This window comes from Protopterus annectens, chromosome 8.part0 (assembly GCF_019279795.1).
Source record: "Protopterus annectens isolate FY-2018-M chromosome 8.part0, PAN1.0, whole genome shotgun sequence".
NCBI classification, from domain to species: domain Eukaryota; kingdom Metazoa; phylum Chordata; order Ceratodontiformes; family Protopteridae; genus Protopterus; species Protopterus annectens.
Window position 1 is genome coordinate 695751024 of NC_056741.1, and position 12584 is coordinate 695763607.

Below are 12584 nucleotides of genomic sequence, written 5' to 3' on the forward strand. Positions count from 1 at the left end.
CTGCTACCCCACCAAAGTACGGTGCTACTAAAAACTGCTATCCCACCAAAGTACAGTGCTACCAAACACTGCTACCCCACCAAAGTACACTGCTACCAAACACTGCTACCCCCACCAAAGTAGAGTGCTACGAAACCCTGCTACCCAACCAAAGTATGGTGCTACCAAACACTGCTATCCCACCAAAGTACAGTGCTACCAAACACTGCTACCCCACCAAAGTACAGTGCTACTAAACACTGCTACCTCACTGAGCTCTACCCTTGCACCATGAAGCACTACTATGCCACTAACCTTAGTCACTGTACCATTAAACAGTGCTGTAACCCCAACTGCATTCTTAGTACTAGAAAGCACTATGGCTCATCCAAATCCCAGTTGTAGTAACAGCCTGTTACCCTATCAAATTCTGCCACACTGCTGCCAAACTGTTATCCTACTGACTGCATTCCTAGTTCCACAAAACACTGCTATACCCTATCCCTAGAATCACTCAACTCTACTTCCCATACAAAAAAATATCAGTGTCACCATCTATGGTTGCCCCAGCTGTTCTCTTTCCTGGTATCACCAAGTACTGTTTCACACCAAATCTTAGTTCTATTACTTCTAAATTCTGCTCCCTTGAAACTTTAGCCTTGTTACTATTAATCACTATTCATCCATTACTCAGCTTCTGTTTCACTAAATGCTGTTCAACCAAACTTCAATATAGGTATCACCAAACACTGGTGTCATAACAAATCTTAACTCTAAGACTGCCAAACTATGCTGACCACCAAACCAAACACACTGTACTACTAATCTAGGTTTAGCCAAGTGCGCAGAAATATCGCTTTAACATTGCATACTGTATTACTGAGTCTTGTAGGATTAAGGCAGTTCGACTTTTTTCTGAGTCGGTTTTCTCTGTACTTTTTGTCAGCGTTGCTTCCAAAAGCTTCTGTCTGGGTCCTATGTTAAGCATTTGGGTACATAAATTATTAAATAATTCCATTAAGTAATACAAAGTGTCCTTATCACTAATTATACGGGATAGAGCTGTGGAACACCTTATTTCCAAAGAAATAACAAAATGATCCTCTTTCTGCCTTTCTGCTATGGTCTTTAAAGGCCACTGCTAAAATTTGTGCTGCTCAAAGGCAGGTATGACTATAACTACAACACCAGCAGCTACCACTGCAAGACTATTATGTCCTCAGTATAAGAAGTACATCAGAAACATAAAAGGTGGATGACTAGTAACGTGAGTTACATTTGTGTGACGGGTGGTGACAAGCAGAGTCTGCAGACTCCTAGTAGTGTAGAATTTTAATGTGCGTAGAATAAACATTCAGAATTGCAATGGCATTTCTTCTATGACAGTGGTCACCTTGAAGTTACAGTAACATTTGGGGAGCGTGTCCCTAACAATGTATGGAGAGAGGGTTGTATTTGTTGTTTTGTAAGTGTATAGCATTTGTTTGAATTTATGCGTGTATGGTTTATTTTATGCTATGTGAGTGTAGGTATGACGTCGGTATCTGTGGGTATGAATGTTGAATGCATGATGTGTTGGAAGTGTTTTCTGAGTGGTTGAAACCAACAATCATTACAGTTTAGCTAGATCTGGAATATTCATTTACCCAGAAGTGTTACTACCGTATCTGAATCATGCAGCTTGATAACATGCTAGAATCACAGTTAGATACTTTTGTTATAAACCAGAACAAATGGCTAATATTAACAAACCTAAATAAAATGACAAACTCATTATTAATGGAATTTGTGTGCTATCTTTGATTTGCAATAGCAATAAACAGAAAGTGATATCACTCGGAAAACGACTTCTGATACAGCATAAGAAAAATAGAAAAGCAATAGACTAAATGATTAACTGACTCTAACAGTGCCGTTTTGTATACTTTCATTTAACACCCATAGCTCCTTATGGCATCCTGAGATTTTTGGGGTTATTTTTCCTAAGTGGCTTACCAGTTAAGAACTGTTACCTAAGAAAAGGAAAAAGTAGAAATAATAAAATGATACTGAGAATGACAATCTAGGTTGTCCTACAGTGAATATATTAATCACTGGTAATTTTGTGGTAGTTATATTTTCATATTTACATTTATTTTTCATGACTGTGAGAGCTACATATTATTGAGGGGCATGGTATGAAATGTCATGGTCTGAGACAGAGATAAATATTGTCACTCTCCATGTGTACTACATTATACTGGTGGTATACTAATTCTTTGGTAGTAATTATGGAGATATGCAATATTTCTATATGTACATTAACATTTTCAAAATATTTGGCTTACAAACAATTGCATGGTGTCAGATGAAACTTCAGATGGTGTTTAAGAAATTAATGGGTTCTCTTCAGATTACTGATGTTTCAGAATGTTGAACTGCATATGCTTAAAACCATATGATCAATGTTCCAAAATGCTGAAGTGTTTGTACTGAGATTGTGGTACAATGGGGACAGGGGAATTTTCCATTTCCCCCACGGAAGTGCAATCTCAGTGCTATTATATATAATTATTAAGGGGAGTGGGGAGGCAGTTTTTTGTATTTTTGTGCCTTTCAACACTCCCTATAGCATGACCATATAAAATTTGATGTTATGGAAAACTGATATTATAAAGGTGATCCATCATACACACACACACACACACACACACACACACACACACACACACACACACACACACACACACACACACACAAACACACACACACACACACACACACAGAACCTACCTATCATTTAGGTGGTCTAATGGTGTGTTCATTGCCCAGAAAAAAAAAATGGTATAGCTGATTGAAAACTGGTAACTTTTTTCAGGGTGAGATCATAAACACTGGGGATTGGGGAATTTGCTCTTTGCTTAGTCTTTTGTGTTTCATTTATAGGAGTACACAACCACGTCATATACTTTATATATAGGTTTGCCATCAAATTTTCAAAGGCTCATTTCTTAAAAGTGTGTGGCTGAAAGTACGTTTTCAAAGTTTCAAAATGCCGAACTGGAATAATATGAAATCATAATAATGAAATTAAAGTTTGATTTGTTATTATGTGTTTGACACTGTGAATGGAGATTGTGGTACAGTCAGGATCTAGGAATTTACCCTTTTCCTCACTGCAGTGCAATCTTGGAGTTGGTATATGTAATTTTCAGGGGGTGCAAGGGGGCTTGCCCCCCCCAAATATAAAAAGACATACGGACTTTTGAAACTGGAAGTCTGGTTTGTTGAATGTTGTTTGTTGTGTTTCTGACGTTTGACATTTAGGCTAAATTTTGTTTTTGTTTTCAGCATTTTTTTCGTTCTTTTGATAGCAAATTATTTTGCCTTTGATATTTTGATGGTAAACTATATATATATATATATATATATATATATATATATATATATATATATATGTTTACTATCAAAATGTGGAACTGCACTTACATGAAACTGGGATGGTTGAATGCGTCTTTTCCAGTTTCCATAATGTTTTCTGAAAAATGTTCTAATGCACATTTAACGGATGGTAGTGTACATTCACTAATGTGCATTCGACTTTCGGATAACAGATCACTCTACAGTGGGGATCAGGAAATTTACCCTTTTCCTCACTGTTGTGCGATCTCGGAGTTGGAATTTATAATATGCAGGGGGTGTGGGGTGCAGGGGGGCTTGCCCCACTGCAAAAACATTACTGATGACACAGAATTTTGACATTGGAACTTCCGGTATTCAAATGTTGATTCTGTGGGTACTATTTCTGACATTTTTGTAATTCTGTATTACCAAATTCAGAAAATGGATTTGATCAAAAGGTGTTAAATTGTTTTGATTTTCCACATTTCGATAGTAAACATATGTGTGTGTGTGTGTGTGTGTGTGTGTGTGGTGTGGAAGAACTACCATGACAGGGCTAGCCAGGTAGTGGTGTAAAGCTTGGCTCTAGATGATTGCCACTGTTGAAGTGACACCCTGACCCCTTGTGCAAAAATGGGAAAAAGGGGTTGTGGATGGATGGATGGGTGTGTATGTATGCATGTATGCATCTGTGTGTATGTGTGTGTGTGTGTGTGTGTGTGTGTGTGTGTGTGTGTGTGTGTGTGTGTGTATGTTTACTATCACAATCTTGAAAACCATTATTCCAAGACCATAATATCAACAGACCAAAATGCCAAAGAGCATTATATCAAACTCCTGGACATGCACCCCCCCCCCGGCATGATCTGTGTTAGCACTCATTCCTGGGTCCACACTCCTTAAGGACCCATGTTAATACTTGTTTCTGGTTCACAGTGGTAGGGGAATTTGATATTCAGTTTTAGACATTGCAGTCTTCAGCATTATGGTCTTTTGATATTATGGTCTCAGGATTATGTGTTTCAAGGCTGTGGGGTTTATGATTGTGATAGACTGGGTTCTGTTAGTAAGCCAGTTTGCTATTCAACAGGCAGCATATGGGTTCACATTTAGTTTGACTAGCTTATTGATATTGTCAGAATGTGGGATGGTATCAAAGGCCTTGGCTGGATCCAGGTAGACAGTGTGTACTGATTTCACATTGTCTAATTTAACAGTGACTTGCTCAAGGGAGTCCACCAAGTTCACAAGAGGCAGGATCTGCCTTTAATAAATCTAAATTGGCTTAGCTCCAGGGCTTGCAGACTGCATTTGTCTTTTATTACTAAGCTCCATAATGATGCCTTCCATTGCTGTACAGATAAAGCTGGTGAGGCTTATAGGTCTGTAGCTGCCAGGATCAGTAATGGGTTGCCCTTATAATGTGAAATGATTACAGTGGTTCTTCACAACTCTGGTACATTTCGAGTGCAGAGGTTAATGTTGAACAGTCTTAGCAGTAAGTAAATGAACAGTGCATGGTATTGTGAAGAAGATAGCCAGGCACATTAACAGCACCCATGGAGCCAGTGTTTTTGGCTTTGATGAAAGCACTCGGTGGTGGTGTTAGGGAACACTGGAAGGAGACAATGGAGTAAAGTTTGAGCTGAATTTATCTGCTATTATGTATGCTATGTCCGCTGAGGATGAATGAATATTATTATTATGTATTAGATCTCTGTATTGTTGGGCATTACTTCTAAGATTTCTGACATAGACGAAGAAAGCCTTGTGGGTGTCCTTGGCATGGGGGGCAATTTTCAACTCATACTTGCTTTTCAAAAATTTGATTTTGCTTCAGTTATTTGCTGATTTTTCTGAGTTCCCACACGGCTGACCAGGTATTATGTTTACTCTTATTGGCTATGAGTTTCCTTCTCTTATATAGTTTGTTTATACTAGGCTTCCACCATTGGCAGTTAATTCCTAAATTTACAATATATTTGTGTCTTATGCGGTCATGATTTGAGGTCAGCATAGAAATTATCCACAAAAGTGGCAGTGTATGATATGGGGTTATTGAGCTGAGAAGAATGCTTAAATTTCATCAAGTCATCAGCTGGAGTTGGTTTGCCTTAGAGCAGTTTCTAAAGATAGGATAGTTTGGTGGCGATTTAGGTCTTACCCTCGTAGTGAATTTTACTTAGTGGTGGTCAGATATGACCAGTGATGTGGTAACTGTAGGTGCTGAGTATGGGAGGGCTGTACTGGTGAGAACAAGATCCAATATTTTTGAACTAGTTGGTATAAAGAGCTGGCATTAATGAAGTCCAGGAATCCTTGTACACACTGATTTGTGGTGGTGTAGGTTTCCCAGTTAATGGAAGGATACTTAAAGTTTTCCATGAGAATATTGTTAGGCTTGACAGGGCCTCATGGACTGGAGGTGACATAGAGGGGGTGTGGTATTTGACTATGATAATAGTATGGAGTTTTATTTATCATGAGAAGGATACAGAGGAGTTCAAAGTTGTTGTCCTGTCTTAAAACTCTAGAGGTGAATTAGCTTCTTAGGAATATGGACATACACCCTCCAACACTGCCATCATTTTAAATGTTTGACTTGAAATAGTGATAGTCATTGAAACCCTGCACTGCAGGGGTGCTTTCACTATTTTAGAACCATGTTTCAGTAATTACACAGTTATCTGTATTTTTAAGAGTTAAAAATGCTTATAAGGAGTGCAACATCTTGTTTAGATCTCTAGCATTGAGAAGTGCTACCTTTATATACTCTTGATTTTGTTTGGCTATATATAGGCAATTTGAGGAGAATGACCTTATCTTAAAAGGCTACTATGGTGATAGAAAAAGTCCCGACCAATATACAGAAGCTGTGAAGAGAGAGCTTCAGGGTATCCCTAGAAAAGCAGCTATGGTTGTCAAATATCTCCTCCCATGCTGCTATATATTGGACCCTCTTTGAATGATACCTATAGCTAAGCCAGTAGTTACCTTTTAATTTGTAGCATTATTTTTATCAGTGGTAGGTACTTAAGACTAGTTGCACACCAATTTCACATACATACATACATACTCTGAGAGCTCAACAATGTGTCTCTTTATATGATCCAAGAAGTTGTATCTCAAGTGATTTACTCTCATGTGTGCAATGACCAGGTCATATGTGTTCCTATGGTGAAGATACTTGAGGCTGTGGTGGCATTGTGTATACTGGTGCCTGAGAGGCAGCTAACCAACATCCAGTCCTTCTTTTTTCACTTTGGAGTGAGATCACAGTACTCATGTGGCAGCAGAGCTTGACTGTGGTCAAATGGAGCCATAGGTAGGTTAATGGATCAGCCGTCACCCCACAGTCAGTCCCCCAACATGCACCCTCTCCCCTGCAGCCATTCTAGTGTCCCTTGACTTGGCCATCTCTCCCTAGTTACCATTAATACTGTTCAAACCGGCACATAATATTTTCTTCTTTACTTCTGCAATGATTTAATTTAAAACTTTTATTTCAAATGTTACAGCACAAACACTGATAGCCATTTGCTAAATAAAACAATACAATCTCACAAACAGAACAGACTTTGCATGAGTAACAGTAAACTTCTTTGCCCTTGAAACTCACATTCAGTAAAACTACACTGAAACCCACATTCATAGAAAATATATTTGGCCAGTGGCGGATTAAGTGCACCTTTAGGCTGTTTTCAAACCATGGGCCCCCTGCACACATTTTTAGGAACATGCATAAATGCATTGTGTTGTCTAATTTTCCTTCCTGATTGTATAAAATTGTATTCCTTGTTTAATACGGCACCAGAACATTTCAAACATAAAAGGCCACTGACACTGCTGTCATAATAATACACTAATATCAGTCAATATGTACAATCTCTGCAGTAGTAAAAGTCATCTGAATAATTCCACATTAAACATAACTTTAATGGAAACACTCTGTATAACTGAATTTTTGAAATGCTGACTGTACCTCATTTGATCGCTTTTGCAGGTGTAAAGTTCATGCGAGATTTTGAAGAGCGGGGATCGGGGAATTTGTCATTTCCCTTCTATAGCATGATCTCACAGTTTATATATATAATTAGAAAGGGTATGATAGATGCAGTGGGGTTTGCCCCCTGCAAAAAATGCAAGTGTTTTGTTTTTTCAGTGTTTTGGCTTTTGATCTTGTGATTGATGTTTAGCCGTTCAAGATTTGTGTACTTCGATGTATTGAGGTAGAGCCACTGTAACTAATGAAGAGGTTGCTTTTGGCAAACATTTCAGTGCTACATCTACAAATTCAGTGTCTGCTATCCTTGCTTGCCTATGTTACATTAAAAAAGTTGGTGTGTGTCAACAATTAATCGCACAACTATGACACTCTGTGACTGACATTGACAGACTGTTATCTTCAGTATTTTAGAAAAAAAAGAAATTAAATTATAGGAGACCTGGTAGTATGTCTGAAGGTTTAAGGTACTTACTTGTCAATAATTAAGATTAGTATTTGACTCTGAGCAGTCACTTAACTATACACACACACACACACACACACACACACACACACACACACACACACACACACACACACACCTTGAGGTATGCATCTATTTACAGCTGGGCTTGGCTGCTTCTCTGTATCTGTGTAGTCTGTTACCAGTTTTTTTTTTTTTAATGAGGCTTGCTCTGTTGTGTAGTGATGGAAGTTGCACTATTCCAAATCCATTACTACAAGGATATCTTAAATCTCCCATGGATTCTAATGTGGCAGTATTCTGGGGCTTGCTGTGTTGTGCTGTGTGGTGGCTGAAGTCTGCATGCTATGTCTCCTGTGAGGTCCTAATGCTGGTGCTGTGTGGTGATGGACATTGGCGTGCTGTGTCTCCTGTAAGGTCCTAATGATGGCAATGAGTAAGGTTTTACTTTTTTTACTTACAGGAGATTTCAATGCCCTCCTCAGCCAATATGCCCCTCACCCCCCAGCTAACATGGATTGATTAATGCAGTGAATTCTGGGTAGTCCCATCTCCCAAAGAGAGGTGTTATAATGCCTATCTCTGGTTGCTCTGTCTTAAATGTACTGACCCTTGAGTGAGAATACTAAAGTAAGGGTCTGGAGGGTGATGTCCCCCACATGTGCAGTGTAGAGACCTTGCCCTTCAACATAAAGAACTTTCTTTATATGCATCTAATTTGCCCATGAAATGGTGAGCTTCAGTATTATGAGAATATGTCTTCTGAAACTGTATTTTAGGATGTATTTTGCTGAGTTTTTGTGATATGGGCTCAAATGCTTAGAGGAGAAGTAGTGGGGTCCATCACTTTTGTGATATGCATTCTGTATTCCAAATTAGTGTCAGTTGAGCTCTTTTAATGGAATCTTACAAGACCGGAGGTTCTGTGCACAAGTGCCTACTGTATGTCATAGGTGGTATATGTACAGATTGCTTTAGACCTGAGAGGTAATAATACTAGAATCATATGCATTAGACAGCTGTACAGTCTGTGGAATTAAAAATGTATATGTAGGACATGAGTAATTAAAAAGTACAAAAAATGGACATCCCTCAGAGCAGAGGATATGAAGAGCTATAAGAATACAATAGAGAAGAGTAGCTGGTGGGCCTGGCAGTATGTCCAAACAGATGCTGCTTGCAGTTCTCAAAACAAGGAATGCTGAACCCGTCTGCAAATGATAGCAGGTACATGTGACAGAAGAATCTTTCTGCGTCATCATCATCATCAACAACTGTTTTTAAGGACTACTGTTCTAAACATTTTAATACTCTACTTTTTTAACTCTTTTGTATTCAAGAAAATGTAATTTGGTCAATAAATCCTTTAGCTGGCTTTAAGTAAGCACAGATTAGAGTAATTAAAACTCATGTACAAAGTTTTTTCTCTGTCATACCTGTTTGCTGTATGTACACTCTCAACATGTAAAACAGGCTTTCTAATGCTAAAATATGCAGTTTTTATTTCAGTTACTCCAGTAGAACTATATTAAGTTTAATAAAGCTATTTTTTGTGTGTGTGCTGAACAGCTGTCCAATTACTTCTTAAATCTGTCGTCTGACCCCACCTACTCATGATGTAGTAGTGGGTAGGAATATTTTCTGTACTCAGTAGCATATTAAGTACAAAATGTGCAGAATACAGCACAATGAGTTACTTGGACAACAAATCAGTAAAAAAAGGATGCACTTTGAACTAATAGATCTTAGAACATTTTCAGCTCTTTTGGCCAAACTCTATGAAAAAAAAAATGTTTCTTGTAAACTAATGCACTATTCACAAACCACTCCAACTATCACAACTCAAGCTAACCAATATATCAACTATGCCTCTCTTCCAGTGCTACCCCATTTTGACAATATCTCCCAATAAACCTGAAATAAATTACCCGCAATCCAGATTCAGTAGGGAACTTAAAATGTACTTGTTAAAGCAAACCTAGTATACCGGCTTCTCCAATGACCATGTCTCCTAAATTCTATGACATTCATTCTTCTCTATCTGATCCCCTTCTCTGCTTTACCACTGACTTGTGAATTATATTGTGCATAATGCAAGTGCTGGTATTTTTGATTGAATATTAGTTAAATGTATTCTGAAGTACTTATTCTCAGTTATATTAATTTCAAACTTCTTGAGTTGCACTAATATGTGGACTTATCCTAATAACATTCTTCATTTCTTTATCAACTGTGAAAGTATTTTCTTCCAAGATGTGCCTGAAATTGATCAGTTTTCATCAGTGCACTACCTGGTAGCTAATATAAATGAAATATAGAGGATTATGATTGAGTTTCAGACCACAACCAGCTTATTGTGTGTTTGAGAAATGGCTGCCAAGAAATTCACCTCAAGATTGAGGCTGGAGCCTTATCGAACTTATGTGCCAAGGATAAATCCCCTACATATGCTTTATCAGTTGATGCAACAAAAGCCTTTGACATAGTCAATCAAAAATTCCTCCTCTTTGTACTCTCTCAATTTGGATTCCCTAAAGAATACATAGAAATGATCAAAACATTATATAGTAAAGCAACTACAACTCTGTATATTAATAAGAAAACATCTAACCCAATCTTCTTCTTCTTATTTCGGCTTTTCCCTGTTAGCAAATTTTTAATGGCATCAGACAGGGATCCCCACTCTCACCAATCCTGTTTAATTTCTATATAGAAGTATTATTACTACAAATCACTCAGAGAACATATCATCACCTTATTTCGATATCTAACACCCAAATAAAATACACAGCCTTTGCAGACAATCTCAATATCTACTTTCAATATTCCAATTCTGACTTAAATAAAATCATATCATCCATAGAAAAGTTTTGCTAGTATCTAACTATGAAATTAATCCTAAGAAGTCAATTATATAAAATACCAAGTTGTAAGCGTATATACGACCAAATAACCAAAAATATATACCAAATATACGCTAAAAAGGACCGTAGATCACTGCAAATGCTTACTTTCAAAAAATCACTTTTAATAGAAAACAAATAAAAATGAACCCCTGAGGGTTAAAACTGTTTTACACACAGGTTAAGCACTTTCATCTGCTAACTGCAGACTTCATCAGAACAGTGAAATGTGTGTTGCTCCCCCTATACAATACATTTTTTAAAAAATCAAGATCCAGTGGGAATGCTCAAGCAATTAACCTACTACTGAATAAAACATAACCTTATGAATATTCATTAATTCTGCTAATTCAGCCTGCACAGTTTTGTATTACACCCTGTTGCCATACAGTTTCTGAGTATACCTATAAAATAATCACATGTGCTTATGTATATCACATTTAGGTATAATAACACACTATATAACATATAAATGCATTAAATTATTCTGTGGTAAAAAGTATGTGCTTCTTTGAAACACAATATTGCACTTTCATTATATAGTATAATAACACATTTATGCAAAAAAATGTATAACATATAAAAATGCTCATATGTGTTGTGTTAAAAAATACATACATCTTAACACTCAATATTGCACTTTTGTTATTTAACCATTATATCCTGACATGTTATATAATGTGTTTTTATACCTAAATGTGATATACATAAACACGTGATTGTTTTCTAGGTATACTCAGAAACTGTATGGCAACAGGGTGTAATACAAACTTGTGCAGGTTGAATGAGCAGAATTAATGAATATTCCTAAGGTTATGTTTTATGCATGAGAAGGTTAATTGATTGAGCATTCCCAATGGATCTTGATTTTTTTTTAAATGTATTATATAGGGTCAGCAACACACATTTCACTGTTCTGATGAAACCTGTAGTTAGCAGATGAAAGCGTTTAACCTGTGTGTAAAACAGTTTTAACCCTCAGGGATTCATTTTTATTTGTTTTCTATTAAAAGTGATTTTTTGAAAGTCAATTATATACCCAATTAACCACCTGGGACATAAAGAATTTTATTTTCCGGAGAAAAATGTTAAAGTGCAATATACATTGACATATTTAGGTATAATCTTTAACCATACACAATCAGATATGTTCAATAACAATATAGTTAAGACCTGGTCCAATATAATAGGTAACATTAACAAATGGGAAAAGCTTAAACTACCTACCTTATCAAAATCTTCAATAGTCAAAACAAATATACTGCCTAAGATTTTATACGATTTGAATGCCACCTTCATGAAAATTCCAGCTACCTTCTTCAACAAGATGAAAGTTCAACTAGCAAAATTCATATGGTACCCAAAAAGTACAAGAATTAGCTATAATAAACTAATACTATCAAAAGAAAAAGGAGGTCTCAGCCGTCCGGATTTTCAGCTGTACTACTAAATTATTAATGTTAGTTGCATCATGCAAATAGCAAACCATGACCAAATAGGCAATGAATGGTATCCACTATGGATTAAATTATTTCACCAAAAATATTACATCTAAAGTTAACCCAAAAGTGATTCTCTTTTTAAATCAAGATATCCTTAAGACAACAAAAATCCACCCAATCTTAATTAATAGCTGTGAAATTTTCAAGAAATTACTGATATCAATAAGCCTTAAAGACACAATTACTCTGCTACAACCAATACATAACAACCCAGATATAAAATTAGCAAACTCCATGGTAAACCTAGATAAATACCCATTAATAAAAAATGATACAGTATGGGACTTCTACTAAATACAAAACCTCTCAATGGAAAATATAATAAACCTACTTAGAGCAAACAATAATTA